Source organism: Phaenicophaeus curvirostris, chromosome 3 (genome assembly GCF_032191515.1).
Source record: "Phaenicophaeus curvirostris isolate KB17595 chromosome 3, BPBGC_Pcur_1.0, whole genome shotgun sequence".
NCBI classification, from domain to species: domain Eukaryota; kingdom Metazoa; phylum Chordata; class Aves; order Cuculiformes; family Cuculidae; genus Phaenicophaeus; species Phaenicophaeus curvirostris.
This window is the reverse complement of record NC_091394.1, coordinates 64,261,624-64,279,061: the sequence shown is the minus strand read 5'-3', so window position 1 is coordinate 64,279,061 and position 17,438 is coordinate 64,261,624. Positions and strand designations below refer to the sequence as shown.

The 17,438-nt window shown below is 36.6% G+C and overlaps 1 protein-coding gene across 2 annotated transcripts in view; it reads right to left on the bottom strand.

Moving 5' to 3' along the window:
* The window catches only part of SULF1 (sulfatase 1), a 124,478-nt gene that overhangs the window by 94,961 nt on the left and 12,079 nt on the right, over positions 1-17,438 (bottom strand). For both annotated transcript variants that reach the window (XM_069854226.1, XM_069854229.1), the window contains exons 2-3: positions 9,635-9,704; positions 7,308-7,397 (exon numbers count right to left, since the gene is read on the bottom strand). The gene's annotated coding sequence lies outside the window, so the exon portion shown is untranslated. The remainder of the gene's footprint in view (positions 1-7,307; positions 7,398-9,634; positions 9,705-17,438) is intronic.

Below are 17,438 nucleotides of genomic sequence, written 5' to 3'. Positions count from 1 at the left end.
GAAGAAAATACCCATTATTTAAAATAAACTTCTCTAGGACATACACAAAATATTTCAATTAAGTAGCAGCTTCCTTGCTTTTTCTCTGCAGTTTTAACAATATATATTATTCTACTCCTCAGTAAACTCTTGTTTAGTTTGGTAGCACCAATCAACTTCCCAGGTCCCTGAAATGGCTGCACTTCAATGATGGATGAAATGATCCCTCTTATTTTCTTCATATAGTGAAGAAACAGTGCCAGTTGAAAATTTATTTCCTTATTTATACTGATAGAAAACACATAAGTCTGCAAATTGAAAAAGAAGACAGTGAAACATAAGAGCCAGAAGGTGCACATATTTCATAGAAACACAGAAATCATACAATCATAGAATCATTTAGGTTGGAAAAGACCTTTAAGATCATCAAGGCCAAATATTTCAAATTTGTATTTTAAAACTCTGATCTATGGAAGCATTTTGTTGCTATTCAATGTACTGATCAATAACTTACATAAATTGTTGTTCTGCACTGAAAATCCAGCTTGCGAAGTGACACCTTATTGAGCAGTATTTGCTTAGTGAATAAAAAACTTCAGAACTAATCCATTGATAAAAGAAAGAAGAAATGTTTAGTCTTTTTTTCCCTTTTATTTCTTTTTGGGCAATAATCTTAAAAATGTAAACAGGCTTTTATGTCACCTTGTGTTTTAACTCAGTAGTTAATTACATTCCTGTCAGATACAGTGGGGTAAGTCCTCCGGAGAAAAATGGCTTGTTCAGATGTTATAATGGTGATAATTTAATGATAATAACTCTATATAGGACATTCAAAGTTTGTAGACAGCAAATCTTTGCTAAAGGAACATGTCTAATGCAGCCTATAGACCATTAGTACCAGATAGAAGTTGTTTGCTGGACAGTAGAAACTGCATAACTTTAATACATTCACTGTAACCATCACAAATCACTGAAGGTATGGAAACCTCATGATACTGGTCTTATGACAGAGCTGCAGATTAATAAAAATCACCACGAAGTTTCAGAAGCCTGAAAGCTTGAAAAAACCAACTCTGCCTGGAACGAGACAGATCTACTCAGCTCTCTCATCACATTTTTTTTTCAGCAAACACCTATAAGCATCCCTGTGCCATCTATTCCAGTTAATATCCTTTGAGTTAATATTTAGATCATTGTTGCTGTTGTATTTCAGCAGCACACTTCACCTTCACCTCTGTATCACCTCCCTTTATTTTTACTGCAGCCCATGCTGTGTGTGCAATTCGAGATTCAAACTGGGAGAAAAAGTCTCTCAGCAAAGACCGAGCAGAAAATTTTCAGTGCACCCAATAATCAGACCATGCATACAGAAACTGGTACAACAGGACTTGGTAGCAACTAGAAGGGAAATAATGCAAAAAAAAAAAAATCACCACCTCAAAATATTCTCAAAATACTTCTTTTATAAGGTTAATATTTTATCATGATCCAGCTGAGTATCTCAAGGTGTGAAAGCCATCTGTTGTGTTTGTTCTGAGCATCACAGAATATAATCCTTTCAGAATACTAAGTGTAACCTAAGCATGAGGCCCTGCAAACACAGTTTACCACTTCAATGGCATCATCATTACATGGGGTATTTACATATTCATCTAAATCACAACCTAAATTCAAAGTCCAAGTTTCCATAGAAAAGGTGTATTCTTTTGTTGTCTCATGGTATTCTGGGTGATTCCAATAGTTATGTGTAGTTTAATATTCAGCAACACACAGTGTGCATGATGGTTTACTTTGGTACTATCTAAACTATAAGAAGTTGTGGGCAAGGCCTTCTGTCTAAATTTAAAAGTTAATGTGTATATCAGAATCTAAAAATGCTGGTGAACAATGTTTTTATTTCAGTTACAATTACTGTGTCATCATATATTTATTTGCTTTCAATTAGTTGCATGGTTGAGCATCGTCACTCAGTCATGTCTCTGTAAAAATAGAATTAATGGCTATAAAGACCTCCTTGTTAATCAGTGGTCATATTTTATTGTCTTAAGTCATCTTAATTTACCTCTCACAGGATTGAAAAATCCCATAGAAGCTCTGGATCTGATTAACGAAGGGTCTGAGAATGCCTTCAGTGGGAACCGGTGTGGCCTGCAGCTTCCAGGATCAGTTCCTAGAGATAAACATGCCCACTGTGTGACACACAGCTGCTGAGCTGTGAAGCCTGGAATTTCTCTATGGCATTTATGAGCGTCCTGGTACCGCATTATCCAAGCACTCTGTAATCTTAAATGTATCTATTTCTGCAGCTCTCTTGGGAGACTGTGAAGCAATGTTTTCCCTGTGGCACTGACTGTAGCGTAACTGTACAAGAAGTCTTGACTGGAGCAAAGAGGTGAGACTAAATTCCTCTAAGTTAGTTAACCAACTAACTACTGCACCAGCTTTCTCACTGCAATGTAGCACCAAGGGAGCTGATGGGTGTGAAAACTTAAACAATCTCACACATACTCATCATCTCTCATCTGTACACGCTCCTATCTGTTAAGAACTGCAAGACTGGCTGGAAACTCACACACTTTTCTTCCACATAAGGAATATACTGTAAAACATGGTTGAATTCTTCCCCAGAAGTAATTCCCTCACTCTCAGCATTTCTTTGGGTGAGAACTTGCATTTCAGTAGTACATAATCTGGTTGCTTGTCAAGACCAAAACCTACTATGCATTCACATGACACAGAAAATTTTCTTCTTCCTTCTGGGAACTGGTTGAGGAGGCAAAACAGAGAATGATTGCAACTTGAGGCAACAATGTGCAAAGAAATGTTGTCTTACATCTGAAAATCTGCAAGCCAACAACAAAAGCTGGAAAGTTTTCCCATTAGTGTTTCTTGGCCACAAGTCAGCATGCTGTTTCACTGCCATGTCAATAGCACATATACATATATAAGCACATGTCCAAGTGTTTTTCTCACTGCAAGTAGATTTAAGCGGTTGAAGATATGTAATTTTTTTTCTAGATGACCAAAAAAATTCCTCTGTGAAGAAATGTTAATCTTATCCATATACTTACCTCACTCAAAAAGTATTTACAGTTTTATTATTACTATATATCACCACTGATTTCACACTAGGCAGTTCTGTTTATTTGTATGATTTTGCTTTGGCTATTTGCTCTTGTAATTCTAGCCTTAATACATAAAGCCAGAAAAGTTTTCGCTCTAGTATTCTTTTTGTTCTATTCCCTGACTATATCATTACAATCTTAATGATGCTATAGGTCTACTTCTTAACAAAGACATTTTTCATTTGTTCAAGAAAAACAGTGAGATACTTCTGTATCAAGTTACTGGTGGTGGAAGGGTGTAGTCAAAAAAGATCTCCATTCTTCCTAAACATCCATCTGATTTCAGATTGGGAGAAGGTCCAAAGGAAGAGGTAGAGGAAATAATGACAAATATAATTATTTTTAAAAATCCACATTAAAAAAATTCCCTATATGAAACATTAGAAGCATTTTTATCAGACTATGCGTGTCTTATTTTGATGCCCTTGCACAGCACCAGTTCTCCACTTAGGCACAGTAATACAACTGATACTGGATAGGAAGGAAGTGACTTGGCTCTTACAGGAGAAAAAAAACAACAAACAAACTGAATATGGGAAAAAAGGTTCATAAATACTTCCAGAGACAGGCATTTCGAAAGGTTGATCTTGAAATCTTAAAAGTATACTGTTAATGAGTTTCTCATTAAGGCACGCAATGCGGAGAAACATGCTTGCAAGAAAACCAGTGAAGCAACCTAATCAGCAGCTGTGAACACCTTCAACTAAGTATCAGGAGGAAACGAAGGAGAAAAGTCTCATGCTTCCTCTTTGGAGCTCTACTGGTGTGAACTAATTTAATAGGGATGAACAGACACAAAGGCAAACAAGTGCCTGTTTCTTCATAAAAGTGACATGTGGTAGGTTATGGATATACTAAAATTGAATCCCAGAATTTTCACTTTCACAGCTTCTAAAGGGGAAACTCCAAGTTCACAGACTTTCTACTGTATCGACAAGCTGTAAAAAACTCCCTCTGGATCTTAATCAGTGGTGTATATAGAAAAACATAGAAAGGGTTTATGTGTGAGAGGGTGATGGAAAAGAAAAGCAAATGGAAAGGGCACTTGTTTACCTGGTCAGATCAGAAATGTGCTGTGGGCAAGAAAGTCACAAAATAAATAAGAAATGAAGGGGCAAAGTTATGTCTCCTTGGTTTATCTCATTTTAGCAGCTATATCTATTGCAGTTAAAGGCCATACCTAATGCATTTAGGGGTAAATTCCTTTATCTTTCAGCTAATAATCCTCTCCTACGTAATCCTCTTTTCCAAACTGAGAAACTTCACAACATGACAGGAAAAAAAGTGCTGAGAATCGATCAGTTTTGTTTCCAAAAGTGTAATATACTAATAAGATAGAAATAAGGTCACTGATGGCAGAGATCACTTGGGTGGGATGCAGAAGCAAATAGTTCAGCACATACTTAGCAGATAATCTTTGTGTAGGTGCGTGTGTCAGAACGTGTATGTGTATGCATCACAGAGATGAACCTCAGTGTTAAGAGCACTTTTCCCATGGGACTTGCTTATTTTTGGTAGGTAATTCCTTGTGACCTTTTAGCCAGAGAGAAAGAAAAATCATCTATACAAGGAGATGAAAATGCTCGACACGATCCTGGCTAAAGAAAGGCTGTCTGATTACAGATTCAGAATAATTTTGTTGCGTTCTGTGTAGACAGCTAATAACAATGAAATACCACAGAACAGAAACAGGAACACTACAAAAGGATCACAGCTCTGCTGCACATCTTCTAGCAGGATGCACATCTTCTGCTAACAGACCAGTGACTGCGCTTTCAGCGTGCATACAGTAAAAATAAGGGTGTTAAAGTAAAAAAAAAAAAGTCACTTGCCCTTGCTGTATGTCTGTTCCTCAGCTTCCCAGCCTCTCCTAACAATCTACTGCCTGTTAGGATTTTTCGGAGTTATTCTGACACCCATCTGAACATCCATCCAGGTTTCTTGCTTGGAGACACCACTGGTCAGCCTGGTAGCCTCGACTTGTGGATCCCTCAGGCAGATGCACTCTTCCTAAACCCTGTAACCTGGTTTGAAATGCAAGCCTCTCTGGATCTTGTTTCAAGATCATGCTCATTTCAAATGTAATTAAATGTGTTTTTCAAGCTCTTAGACTTCCTCAAAATAATCTGAGTCCAAAAGCCCGTTTGGAACTTGGACGGGGATATGTGTGTGTACAGTAAGGAAACTGTATCTCTGAAAAACCTGACCCTGAGGGTTAAGTTGTATTTGACTTAATTAACTGAAGTTGGCTTTTGGAATGTCAGCGGATAATGTGCCAGGAAAGTCTTAGCAGTGAGAGTGTCATTAATAGATTATATACATAACAGACATGATTTTTAAGCTTCAGGTCAAAAAGCCACCTTTTCATTTTTCTTGGAACTTTCCAACTGTTTTATCCGTGGTGCTAGTGATAACACTTTATTTCATAATAAATATTCTGAAAGCATTCCTAATACTGACAAATACGAATTACATTTATGCATACTTCACAATTACATTGTATGAGATACATGACCCTAAATCTGTAGACAAAAAGTATGTTTACAAATTATTCTTGAGAAATTTTTCTATAACAGCACTTGATGTAGTCAATGAAGAGTGAACCTCTAAATTTTCAGGTTAGATAAACAATGTCCAAGCTTTGATTTGTTGTTTGTTTGGTTTTTTTAAAAAATAAACTTTGGACCTGCAAAATTGCTTGGAAATCTTCCAATACAAAGTCCTTCATATAACCATTTGTCCTTCCTGCCTTTGGTAGGTTGGGAACATCACCAAAATGATCACTTGTCATTTCATTGAACAGAATTGGAAGACGCTGTAAATAAAAACCTAATTCATTCTCTTCAACGAAAGCAAGATCACTCATCTGAATCATGCTATTTCATAACTTCCACTTCCGTGGAAATCCAAGGCATGCATTTTCTTGGCCCTACTCTAGTTAACCTCTTAATGAACAACCTAGGAAAAACATAGGTAAAACTATAGGTAAACCTAGGAAAAATTAGATAAAACTGGGAGAGAACATTAAGCTAGAGCTGGAGACAATGACTAGGTCAATGGTATAGGACAGCCTGCATATCCTTATATGCTGTATGGAAGCAAACTATTTATGCTTTATATGGGCCCAATATATAGCCACACATCTGGAGGGAAAATAAAACATGTTGAATAATCTTATATTCATTCTAATTCTTATGGAACTTTAACTGAAGATCTGGAAATTTAAATATTCTGTAATTAAAATAAACTATAAGGTAACATGACTCGCACGTGAAATAAACTTGATGTATACCAGCTGTCTTTCATTTCTACTAATGTCTTAATTTTAAACCCAAATTTACATCTACCACATATATATCTGCTGTGAAATCACATGCAGTTGTAAATAATTTAACCAGAAATATTTTATGTAAATGAGGTGACAGAAAATAATACAGATGAGGGAAAAAAAAGAATCTCAAAACGTTTCAAGCTTCCTGCTCTGTGCTCTGTCATGTGGCTTTGTATTTTTTATTTGTTAAGTTGAAATGTATGTTTTGATACTCAGCTCAGTGCTGTAATTCCCACATCACAAGGTCACCACACAACTTGCTGTGACCTCATAATTCCACCTGAAAGTCAGCCAGGGCTTGAAAGCATACAACTAGTGCAGATCTTTCAGAATTGCTTTGACAAAGTCTCATAAGACAGCTTGCATACTGCTTTTCTTTACCATGATCAGCCGCATACAGTGAAATTAGCCTCAAGTTTTCATAATCGTAATGTTCACATAAACAAGGGAAAATTCCAAACCATTACTTTTTGCTTAATGTATATCTTTCCCTGCAGGAAAAGTGCACTTTTATCTTGACATAACACAAACCTATAAAATATTATTTTAATAGGCTCAGGAAAGGCATATATTTTGTTCACAGGGTATTATTCAACAACCACAAACCATTTGATTTCTGGATGTCTTGACAAATATAAAGTTAATAGTAGCAAACTTTGGATTGAGAAACTATCTGTGTAATCATTTACTGGCTCACTAAAATGTTAAGGGTCCTTGGGTTAGTCTTGAGCCTTTAAAGTTTGGCAGGACAGAACCTCTAGAAGATTTACTACAGCTTAATTATTGACCTAACATAATACCTAGGCTATTTAGCACATGCTGATGGCTTATTTGGTTTAATTAATTACTGAATAAGCATTTTGGGTTTTTACCTTTGAAGATTTTCCTGGGCCTTGGTTAATTTTCATAGCATTAAACAGAAGTCTGTATATCCTGCTCTGTGAACTTATTATAGACAAAACCTGCAAAAAAGGGAAAAACACATTAATTCTTATAGCTGCTAGGAATCACACAATTTAGTTGTAACACAAACTCTGTTCACACTAGATTAGAATTTGTTTGCAAAATTAAACTTATTAGTTCCTATTTACTTTGCTGAATTACCCTGGAGAACCAAGTTTATCCATGTCTAATTACCTTGCTTACAAGTCAGCAAGCTGCCATACTTAAAATAATTGAAACAGAAAGCATGCATTAATTTTTAAAGATCCCAACTTCATTGTGTTCTGTTCATTATTAAAGTACCTCTCGATGTGTACCTGCTTTTTCAGTGTCCTAATACAGCCAAGAAAACTTACGACAGATGAACATGAGGTAAAAAAACCTGAGAATAATTTAATAATTTCATCATCTCAACTACTGTATAATAGCTCTACAGAAATTATAAGCTATATTTTATTTATCTGTCAAAACCAAATAAAAGTCTTTTCCGTTTGTATTCCCTGTGGGAAAGCTCTATCAAATCTAACAGAATTTTATATCTTCATGTTACGCTTGGTCTTATTGTGTGGCTAACAAAAGTTTTACCTCTCCAGCCTCAGATTCTAATGGATGACTTAAACACCTATATGGCCATCACTAAGTTCCATAACTTGTCAGGACATTTTCTGAGAATATTTGTAATATTTTAATAGAATTTTCAGTTTTGCGGATACTTGTTTTGGCTTTCATAGTTGTTCATTAACTTATTTACTCTTTTCTAAACTGAAGTAATAATAAAATAATTAAATTAGCACAAAAATTTTCCATTTTGTCTTTAGGCGTCTGAAGTGTAAGTACCAGTATCTACTATGTTAATCTAAATTCCTCACTCATCTTCTTCCTTTGACAAGAACCAATCAGTTCATATCTACTTTCTCCTCTTCTGAGCTCATATGTGACTCCAGTCAGGAGAAGGTTTCATGGTCAAAACAAGAGGTCTGTTTCATTTATTTTCACGAACACAGGAAATATTTTGTTGGCACAAGCTGTAGTTTCACATTCTTTTAGCCTCAACTAGTCACAAACTTCTTTCGAAGAGACACCACCTTCCCCTCCCATCTTGGCAGTATGTCCCTCAGGCATGTCCAGCATGCACGCTCCTGGGGCTGAGGGAAGACAGGTGAAGGGACTTATCAGACCAAATATTAATCCTGCCAGGCAAAAACATACCAGCAAACAGGTTAGTTTTCAGATGGGTCGGCTCTATGATCTGGCTCCCCATGTTGTCACACTCTGCCAGTGCTGTCACAGGAAAGGAGCAGAACTGCGAGCCACCACCCCAGCAGTCAGCATGCACATCATGAATTCCTCACCTTGGGGGTGAGGACACTAAAAATAATGAACAGGGTATTCCTGCCAATGCCAGACCATCAGTCAAAAAGGACTCTCTCTAGGCTTTAGTTTTCACTGTTGTGAAGTCTCTTTCTCTGTCAATCTGTCTGCCCCCCTTCTTTGGGATCTCTCTCCATCTGGTGCACCACCCTTCTGGGAAGGGCCTGTCAAATTCTGGCTTCCTAATGCTTACGCACTCTTGAAACAGCTCTGGGGTTTGACTTTGGGTTTGGAACTAGCACGCTTTACTGTTTCTTACAGCTGTTTTACGAGGGCAGTGGCGAAGAAGTCTGTCTGTTTTGAGGATAATGAATGCAGTTGGAATCTTCAGCTGAGAACTTCTGAAAAGTGAGACCAAACCTTATTAGGAAAATTGGTGACTTGCACAGACACCAGTAACAAGAAAAATGAACACTTATAGGGAGCATTATTTCACGCACAGCTGGGTACTTGGGACCAAAAAAAATTAAATCCCAGAAAAAACGGAGGCATTTACAACTTCCAGGGAATAGAGCTGGGAGTTAAAAAAAAGAGAAAGAATGGATCCTTCATTCAACAAACCCCATATGAAGACAGTGTAAATCAAACAATCTGAAATATATACATCCTTAATATGCTGTTACAAAATGAAATGTAACCCTCACTTCTCTAATGCAGAACAGGTCAGTACAGTGGCATACACAGTGCCTGGCAGTGGACTCATTGTTTCAGTTAATCAGAAAGCATTGTGAATTTTAAATCACTGGCTTTCATGTGGTCAGGTCTGTGAAGATCTGGATAAGTTTAAATACAAAGCTGCCAGTATTTGGGAACTTAACAAACTACATTGTAGTTATTATTATGCTATAAACAAGTACTTGCAATACTACGGTCTTCTAAATCTTACCTTTTTTGCATACAAGAAAGAAATATTGTCATTATTTTTCCACTCTTTCTCAGTTCAGTCTTTTTTTTTCCTGTAATAAATAAACCAATAGAAAGTTATAACAATTTCTAAGCAATAAATTTCATATTTTTTTAATGGAAAAAAGAATACATACCTGCACAACAGGAAAGATATTGCATAAAGTAATTATTTTCGAGCATTCTCATGACCCTCACTAGAACCATTGTCTCTAATTTCAGGAGGGAAGGCTTACAGCAAAGTACACTGCTACTATAATTTTATTCATTTATCAACAACACTTTTTTCTTTAATTCTTTTCTTTAGAAGGTTATACTAAATAGGGTACAGTATCTACAGAGGGCAGTAGGTCTCTAGAACTGCTTCTGCAGGTGTAAAGTAGAAATCCAGCAAGACTTATTTAGATTCCAGCCAGTAAGTTCACTCAAGCCTGCTTTCTAATAAATCAAAAAATGAATGAATGTGCTGTTAGGTTTTCAAGTTGGTAGTGACATTGAAAGCCAATAGGTCTTCTGGGATTTCACCTCGACAATTTAAGCTCAGAATCTAGACTGGACACTCTTAATGTACAACAAAAATACATAGGTATGAAATAATTTGTGACATGAAAAAATTTGCGACATAACTAATTTTATTATTGTGTTACCTAATACATATTTTTGGCTCTCTTTCTTTGAGACCTTGGTCTCTCCAGCTTTAAATAATTTATTTTTTCTTGATCAGATTCCAAGTTTTTAGCAATGCCATAAGAGCTAGGATAATCAGACTGAAGGGTTTCTTTGTGATTCTCACAAGTTACCATTGAACCTTTTTGCTCACCGTGAACATCACATAAATATGGGCAGCTAATGAAAACTTGTCTTCCCCTCTGGATACCCTCAGCACTCTTGGGCATGTATATTGCTTGGACCAAGAGGCTAGGAATTAAAAAAAAAGCACTCTTACAGTCAATCACACTCAACACAACTTATCTGTCCAAATGGTCACATCAGCTCTCCACATTATGGGAGGCAGCAACGCCCTGCTGACCTTCAGAGTGCAATAAGTCTGAGGTGGCCAGTGCTAGGGATGGGTGAGTGCACGAAGACACTTCAAACAGGAGGTGGATGAATGCACAGTAGGGTTAAAGAATTTTTTTTTCCTCCAGCAAAATTTGTAATAAAATAAAAGACTGAGAAGTCACAATTGACATGGTTTTTACACTTACTGTATATAGACCAGACCAACCCTCAAGCATATGATGCCATGAAAGATTAGCTATCAATCAGCCATAATACAAGTGGATGCAAAGAAGAATAGGTATGCAACACTAGAAGAGGATGAATCCAATTTTTCCCTCAAATTTGAAGCATAAACAAAGTCTTGCTATGTTTTGTTACAGTTACTTCTTGTAGTTATTTGGAGGGGTGGGCTGTGATACACAGGCCAGCTATTTAGCCTCATTCATGTGAAGCTGATTATTAAAGGATGGATTTTGGCCCATGAATTCCTATAAAAAAAAGAGTATTTTTTCCCTATTATTGTTGTTGTTATGGGAAACAAATTGAGCAAAGAACTTTTGGAAAGAAAATATTTTCTAATGGCCAAGAATGTAATAGCAAGAAAATAAAGAAAACAAATTATCAAGATGAAAATAAGCTAATGAAGAGAACAATGGTTACAACAGCAAATTAAACAGAGAGAAGGTGTTTAAAAAACAATCCTAAAATCATCCCTGCTTACAATAAACAAGCTGACTGCATGTGTACAACAAAAAACTCTTTATCTCCCAAGCTCCCTCTGTCATTGTGAGACATCAATGGATTTTTTACCTCTTTCTTCTTGCTCACCACCACGTTTAAATGCTAGCTTCAAGTACAAGATAAGGCAAAATTGAGAATCACCTAGTAGCACCAACTAGAGTGAAACGTTGCCTTTAGGAATCTCATTAGTCTACACATAAAAAGGGGTAAAAAAAATGGATGATGAAGCAGAGTGAGAAGAATTAATCCAATAGCACTAGAACCAAAAGGAATATTTCCATTTACTGTAGTGGGCATTGAACTAGTCCATTACAAAACAGAAAAAGATGTATGGAGGTGGTATCTTACATTATCGAAGTTTCCAGATGCTTGTTTTCCATATTCATGAGCATATGAAAATACAATATTTTCCAGCAGGTGCACAAACGAGATCATTATGACTTAAAATTAGAGAGGATGTGATGCCATGATTTTACTTTATGGAAAAAGGACCCGTTATTTACTTTAAATGCTTCTGCGTTTAAAGAAATTACAGGAGCATTTTCATTTTTCTTCTTTCTTTCATTTTTCTTCTTCCTATTTCTGTGCACTATTTACTATCTAAATGTTGAATACAGCCTTAGCCAGGAACCTTGCCAGAACACATTTCCAACCTGTGGTACAGATGGAGACTTAACAACGTCCCACGATGAAGAAGGCTTATAGCATACTGTAATCCAAGATTAGTATTTACTGTTCTGCCGTTGAACAGCAGGTGTTTAGGTACTGCTTCATGATGTATTGTTTGGGAATTTTGGGGAATGTAGGTGTATGTGTGACAGTGAGAGAAATCCATCCTACAGAACACAGATAACCAATAAAACATAAGAGGGTTTACTAGGTGCAGGACTTTTTCCTGGGACATACCAGTGATAAAGAGCTTTTTGAATCATTCCAGAAGTGGTAACACATGACTTTTAACATGTCTTGGGGCTGCAGTGATCTTATTTAAGCTCACAAAAGAAACACAGTAACAAAGCCTCCAAGGAAAACTGAAGGGACTGCAGAGAGTTTTGTGTGTGATTCACTCCATCTCTGAGTCAGTCCTGAATTTACGTACTCAGTTTCATGCCAGAAGGGAGATCTTTTAGAGAAAAGGAAAACACTAGACCTACACCTTTCTACAGGCTCAGCCAGAGACGAGTTCATTACTTCCTCAGACCAATGCTGTATAAAGAATATCCTTACGCAGCAGCTTCTCATTTCACTTAGAAACCACTTTATTCCAGTGGGGAACTCAGTGATTTCTGTGTGCATAAAGTGCTTTTGCATTTCCAGGGTTTAAATGTATGCAAGTTATAAGTGCAAGATGCTTGCAGTTGTAATTCACTGAAAACAGAATAACCTGGAAAACATTTTTGTGGCTGACTTCACAAATGCCAATAAATGGACAAAAGAATCCAGTTCCAGTTGTCTAATACTTTTATGCTGGACCATCTATAAGAACAATTGCAGAGCAGTCTGAGCAACCACAGTTTATGGAAGTGTTTTATTCTCCTCTGACCTTGTATTTCTCGTTGCCTTCAGTAGGCATTGTAAGAAGTATTTCTGAATAAGGATATATCCTAATATTTCTCAGAACTGCAGCTCCATTATTGACACATAAGGGAGCTCCAGCACAAACAGAGCTCTCCCACTGCCTGGCACAGTTACCAAATCATCTAGCCTTGCTCTTAACAGATTCAGAAGACAGAGGAGTAAAAAGGCACCAAATGTCAGCAACATCACTGACTTCACTACTCATGCAGCAGTATTGCCATAACAATGGAAACATTCATTGTTTAAGAAAACAATGGATCAGACTGCAGATTAACGCAACATCTATTTCAATTTGCAAAACAGCACTGGTTAAAACTGATCTCATATACTTCTAGGTATTCATAGCTCAGTGGGATTATCTCAGTAGACTAATTCTAAAGGACTTCTACCACTTAAAATTCTATCACTGCTATCACTGAAGATTCCTTGGTAAAAGAACTTCCATCATCAATGTACTGGACTTGCAAGGGGCAATTCAGCACCAGTCTGAAAACCACCCCTGCCCTCCATTTCTGAGTGAAAACTTCTTGGTGTCACCTTTTGAAGTATGAAATACTGCTTCTAACAGCCATGAGCAAAACCCATAAATTAAATAAGACTAATCTATATCCGTTTTTTTTCCCCCTCAGAGACAACAGACTCTGCATATCTAATTTTTCATCATGATTTTGGTGGACATGACTAAAAAACTACCATAGTACTTGATCCTCCTCTTGGAAAAATGTGTTAGCCTGATACAGGAATCTATTTTGCTACAGTGTAAAAATGCACTGGTTGTGGGATTCAAGTCTGCTTCTAAGTGCTTCCCTAGCTGGCTAGTGACAAAACTGGACACAATTCTTACACTTCAAAAGAACAAAGGGCATATTTTGCTTTCTAAATCACAAACAGAAAGCCAAGCAAAAAATCTGATCATTATGTGAGGTGAAGAAAAATACAATAAAGCCAAAGTAGTAGGCAATAAACATATAATAAATATCCTAAAGTAAGAGAAAAAAAATCAATTCAGCTCTGACATAGCAAGTCACTTTACATTTACCTTGCAATTATTCCTACTTTGATGAAACCAGAAGGTTTGATTTGGTAAGTGTACCAATACTGAATAGATGTATAAACTTGGGGGAATATTCTCATTACTGTTACTCCAGTGGAATCAATCACTGAGAAAAGTGGAAGCAAATATGACTGATCTTAGAAACAGCAAAAAGGTAGCAGAATCTTCTTGAAACAGACTGAGCCTGACAGGCGCTGATTCCTCTAAAATTACTTTTATATGAACTGTTATATCTCCTCAGGGTGCAAGGTATTTCTGTGTTTCTGCTATGCAATTGTGGGAGAAGAAAACAAATTATTTGCATTTAAAAGGGTATCTGTCTCAGTTTAGGTATATAGGAGACTCTAGCAGCCCCAAAATAGACTGATACTCAAAATATGTGGAGGGGGAGGTGGAGCAGGAAATTTCTTAGATGTGACTTGATGAGGGTTAATAAGCCCAGTGTTACGTGTCTGCTCTTTTAGCTGATAAATTATCAGCATCTCACTTTGCCTTACTGTTCTGGCAGATTAATTTTTTTTAGCAGCCAAATACAGCCTATTGTTTAGAAATAAACACAAACTACAAAGTTGGTTCAGACAGAAAAATAGCTCAGGAGGTTAATAAGGCAGGCTTTTCCTATATTTCAGCAGCTGAAGTCACTGTGGCTTGAAACCTGACTACTCCTTATCACCTTCTGAACATACAGAACAGTGTCACTTCAATCAATGAATCAAAAAGCAAGATGACCTTACTTTAAATTAAAGTAGTAGTTTAGGAAAGGGAAGGCAAGGAAAGAAGCAAGGAAGCACTTTCTGGAAACTTTGCCCCTCTGGTTTTTAGAAGGCATAGATTTACTTGAAAAACAAATCAAAATTATTTTAAGTAGTAAATCTTCTGTGTTATCTTGTTAATGTCACTGCTTTTTTAAAGATCTTTTTTTTTTTTTGAGAAATGTGGAACCATTCCATAGACACCACTGAGTCCTGCCTTCTGTTAAGGGTTGCAGCACCATTGAAGTTTCAACTCATTTAAGCAGTTCTGTTGTGCTTTCAATTCCTGCTACCTTCTTTTATTCTTCCAGTGGATTGAATTGTGACCAAATAGCAGCATGACTGTGAATGGAAAAGATAACTCACACATGGCATTCTTAGTGCTTTGGGGAAAACACACACACACACACACACATTTGTTCATGTCTGATTCAAGATGTGAAAAAAAAGAAGTAATATGGCAAATCTATGAGAATTTTTTTGAAATTGGAAACACACTTAAAAACTCTCCTGTGTATTTGTTTTGTTTAGACTAATTAAGATTTCTGCTTTATGTTACCACAATAGACACTAAACATTTGCAATGTGTTTACTGAGGTTAAAGGAATTATGGGATGAATTTGTATCTATAGCACCATTACCCTTAAGTAACACTGCTTTCCTAACTAATTGGAGTACATTTTTATCAGTTACGAAGGTGACTGGTCAGTCTAACCAGAGACATTTTACATCGTCGATGTATTATATAATACAGAATGCTTGTGATTTTCATTTCTTATGAAAAAAATCGTCTTTTGTTAGAATATTATATATGCATATATTTGCATAGCTGGATTAAAGATGGAGATAAAAGCACTTGTGGTTTCACTGGGATCTGTAGTTTGCTTTTCTTATACCTGTGTAATTAGTTATACTAATGGTTGTCCTTATCATGAACTGAAATAATGGACAATTCCTGAAGTAAAATATGCCCAAAAGAGTGAAAACTGAGTTAAATATTCTAATGCTAGAGATACAAGGATTTATTTATATTTTGTGCCGCCCACGCACAGAACAAACATTCACTTCTCTTATTAAAACATGATGGTGGAACTAGTTCTGAGTAACAATTTTTTTTTCCATATCCTACTCACAAAATCTAAATTAGATTAGAGTAAAGCTTCAGCTACATTAAGTCTCCTCTTCCAATGAGATTTTTTTAAAACATATATCTTTTGAGTTTCTCCAGCAACATGAAGGACTGAAAGCTCTTAATTATAAAAGCTATTTTAGATCTTAAAAAACTTGGGCCTACTTTCTTCTATTCAGCTTCCTGAAGTGTAAAAGCCAGAAAACTGATATCAGCAGTCTTCCCTTAAAATCACGGCATGAAGGTTAGCACGGTATCAAATCACCAGTAAAACTCAAGGCCCTGATGCATGATTTTGTAAATTCATGCTCTGTTAAATTAAGAAGCTGGTTCTTCCAGCTGTTCTCTTTTCTATACCACTATCTCTGAAATTACCCAGAATAGTCACTAAAGTAGGGTGGCTTTGGAGTTCATACATTTTAAATTTGCACATTTCAGCAGTGTTGGTTAACTCCTTATCTGGCAACAAACAGAATTTTAAATTAACTTTACAAGGACAATACATGCATCAATAAGACATGCATGTGTTTCCTTGGATTTGGCTGGGATAGAGTTAATTTCCTTCAGTTTCATACTGGCCAGCTAATAAGGAGGTGGGGGCTGCACAAGAAGCTGGGAGGTGACAGCCAGGACCTGTGAACCAAACTAGCCAAAGTGGTATTCCATACCATATGACACCCTGCTCAGTATATATACTGCAGGAGCTGGCCAGGGATGGGGGATTACTGCTAGGGAGTGGGCTGGGCATTGGTTTTCAGATGGTAAGCAATTGCATAGTGCATTACTTGCTTTGTATATTCTATTACTACTACTACTACTATTATAATTTTATCTTCTTTTGTTGTTCTATAAAACTGTCTTTATCCCAACCCACTAGTGTTACTTATTTCTTTCTGATACTCACCCCCATCCTACCAGAGGAGGAATGAGCAAGCAGCCATGTGGCACTTCGTTGCCAGCTGGGATAAATGACAATGCTGGACTAAAATTAGGTTGTTTTAATTAGCAGTTTTCAAGTTACAGACATATATAAGAACTACCACTACTAAGAACTGACAATGAAGTTATAGGAAGAACTTCAAGCAACATGAAAACGGGGGAAGGCAGCATTGCTATTGTTGCTAAAGTGTAGAAAGGAACTCAGGGGAAACGATATCACTGATGATAAGAGATGCAAAATTTTAAAGTTTGTTTCAGGACTCCAGACTATGGGCTGCAGTTGTTTGAAATGGGGCTATTTCAGGACTCACAAAGTTCCCTTAAAATCCTCTCAAACTTCTGATAAAGGCAATGAAAAAATAACTGAAAAGATAGCCTAAACTAAAAATAAAAATCTTGCATGGTTTTAGCTAGCATGTTTTAAATAGTAGCTGCCAACAATCTGTTTAGTAGGGCTGCACGGAAACCCATTGAATTTGTAAGAGATTCCCTGAAGGAGATCTTCTTAAAGATGTCTATTGTGACAGACCTGGCCAAAACCAGGAAGAAAACCATCCCATGTGAATATATGATGGAGAAATATTTGTCCTGC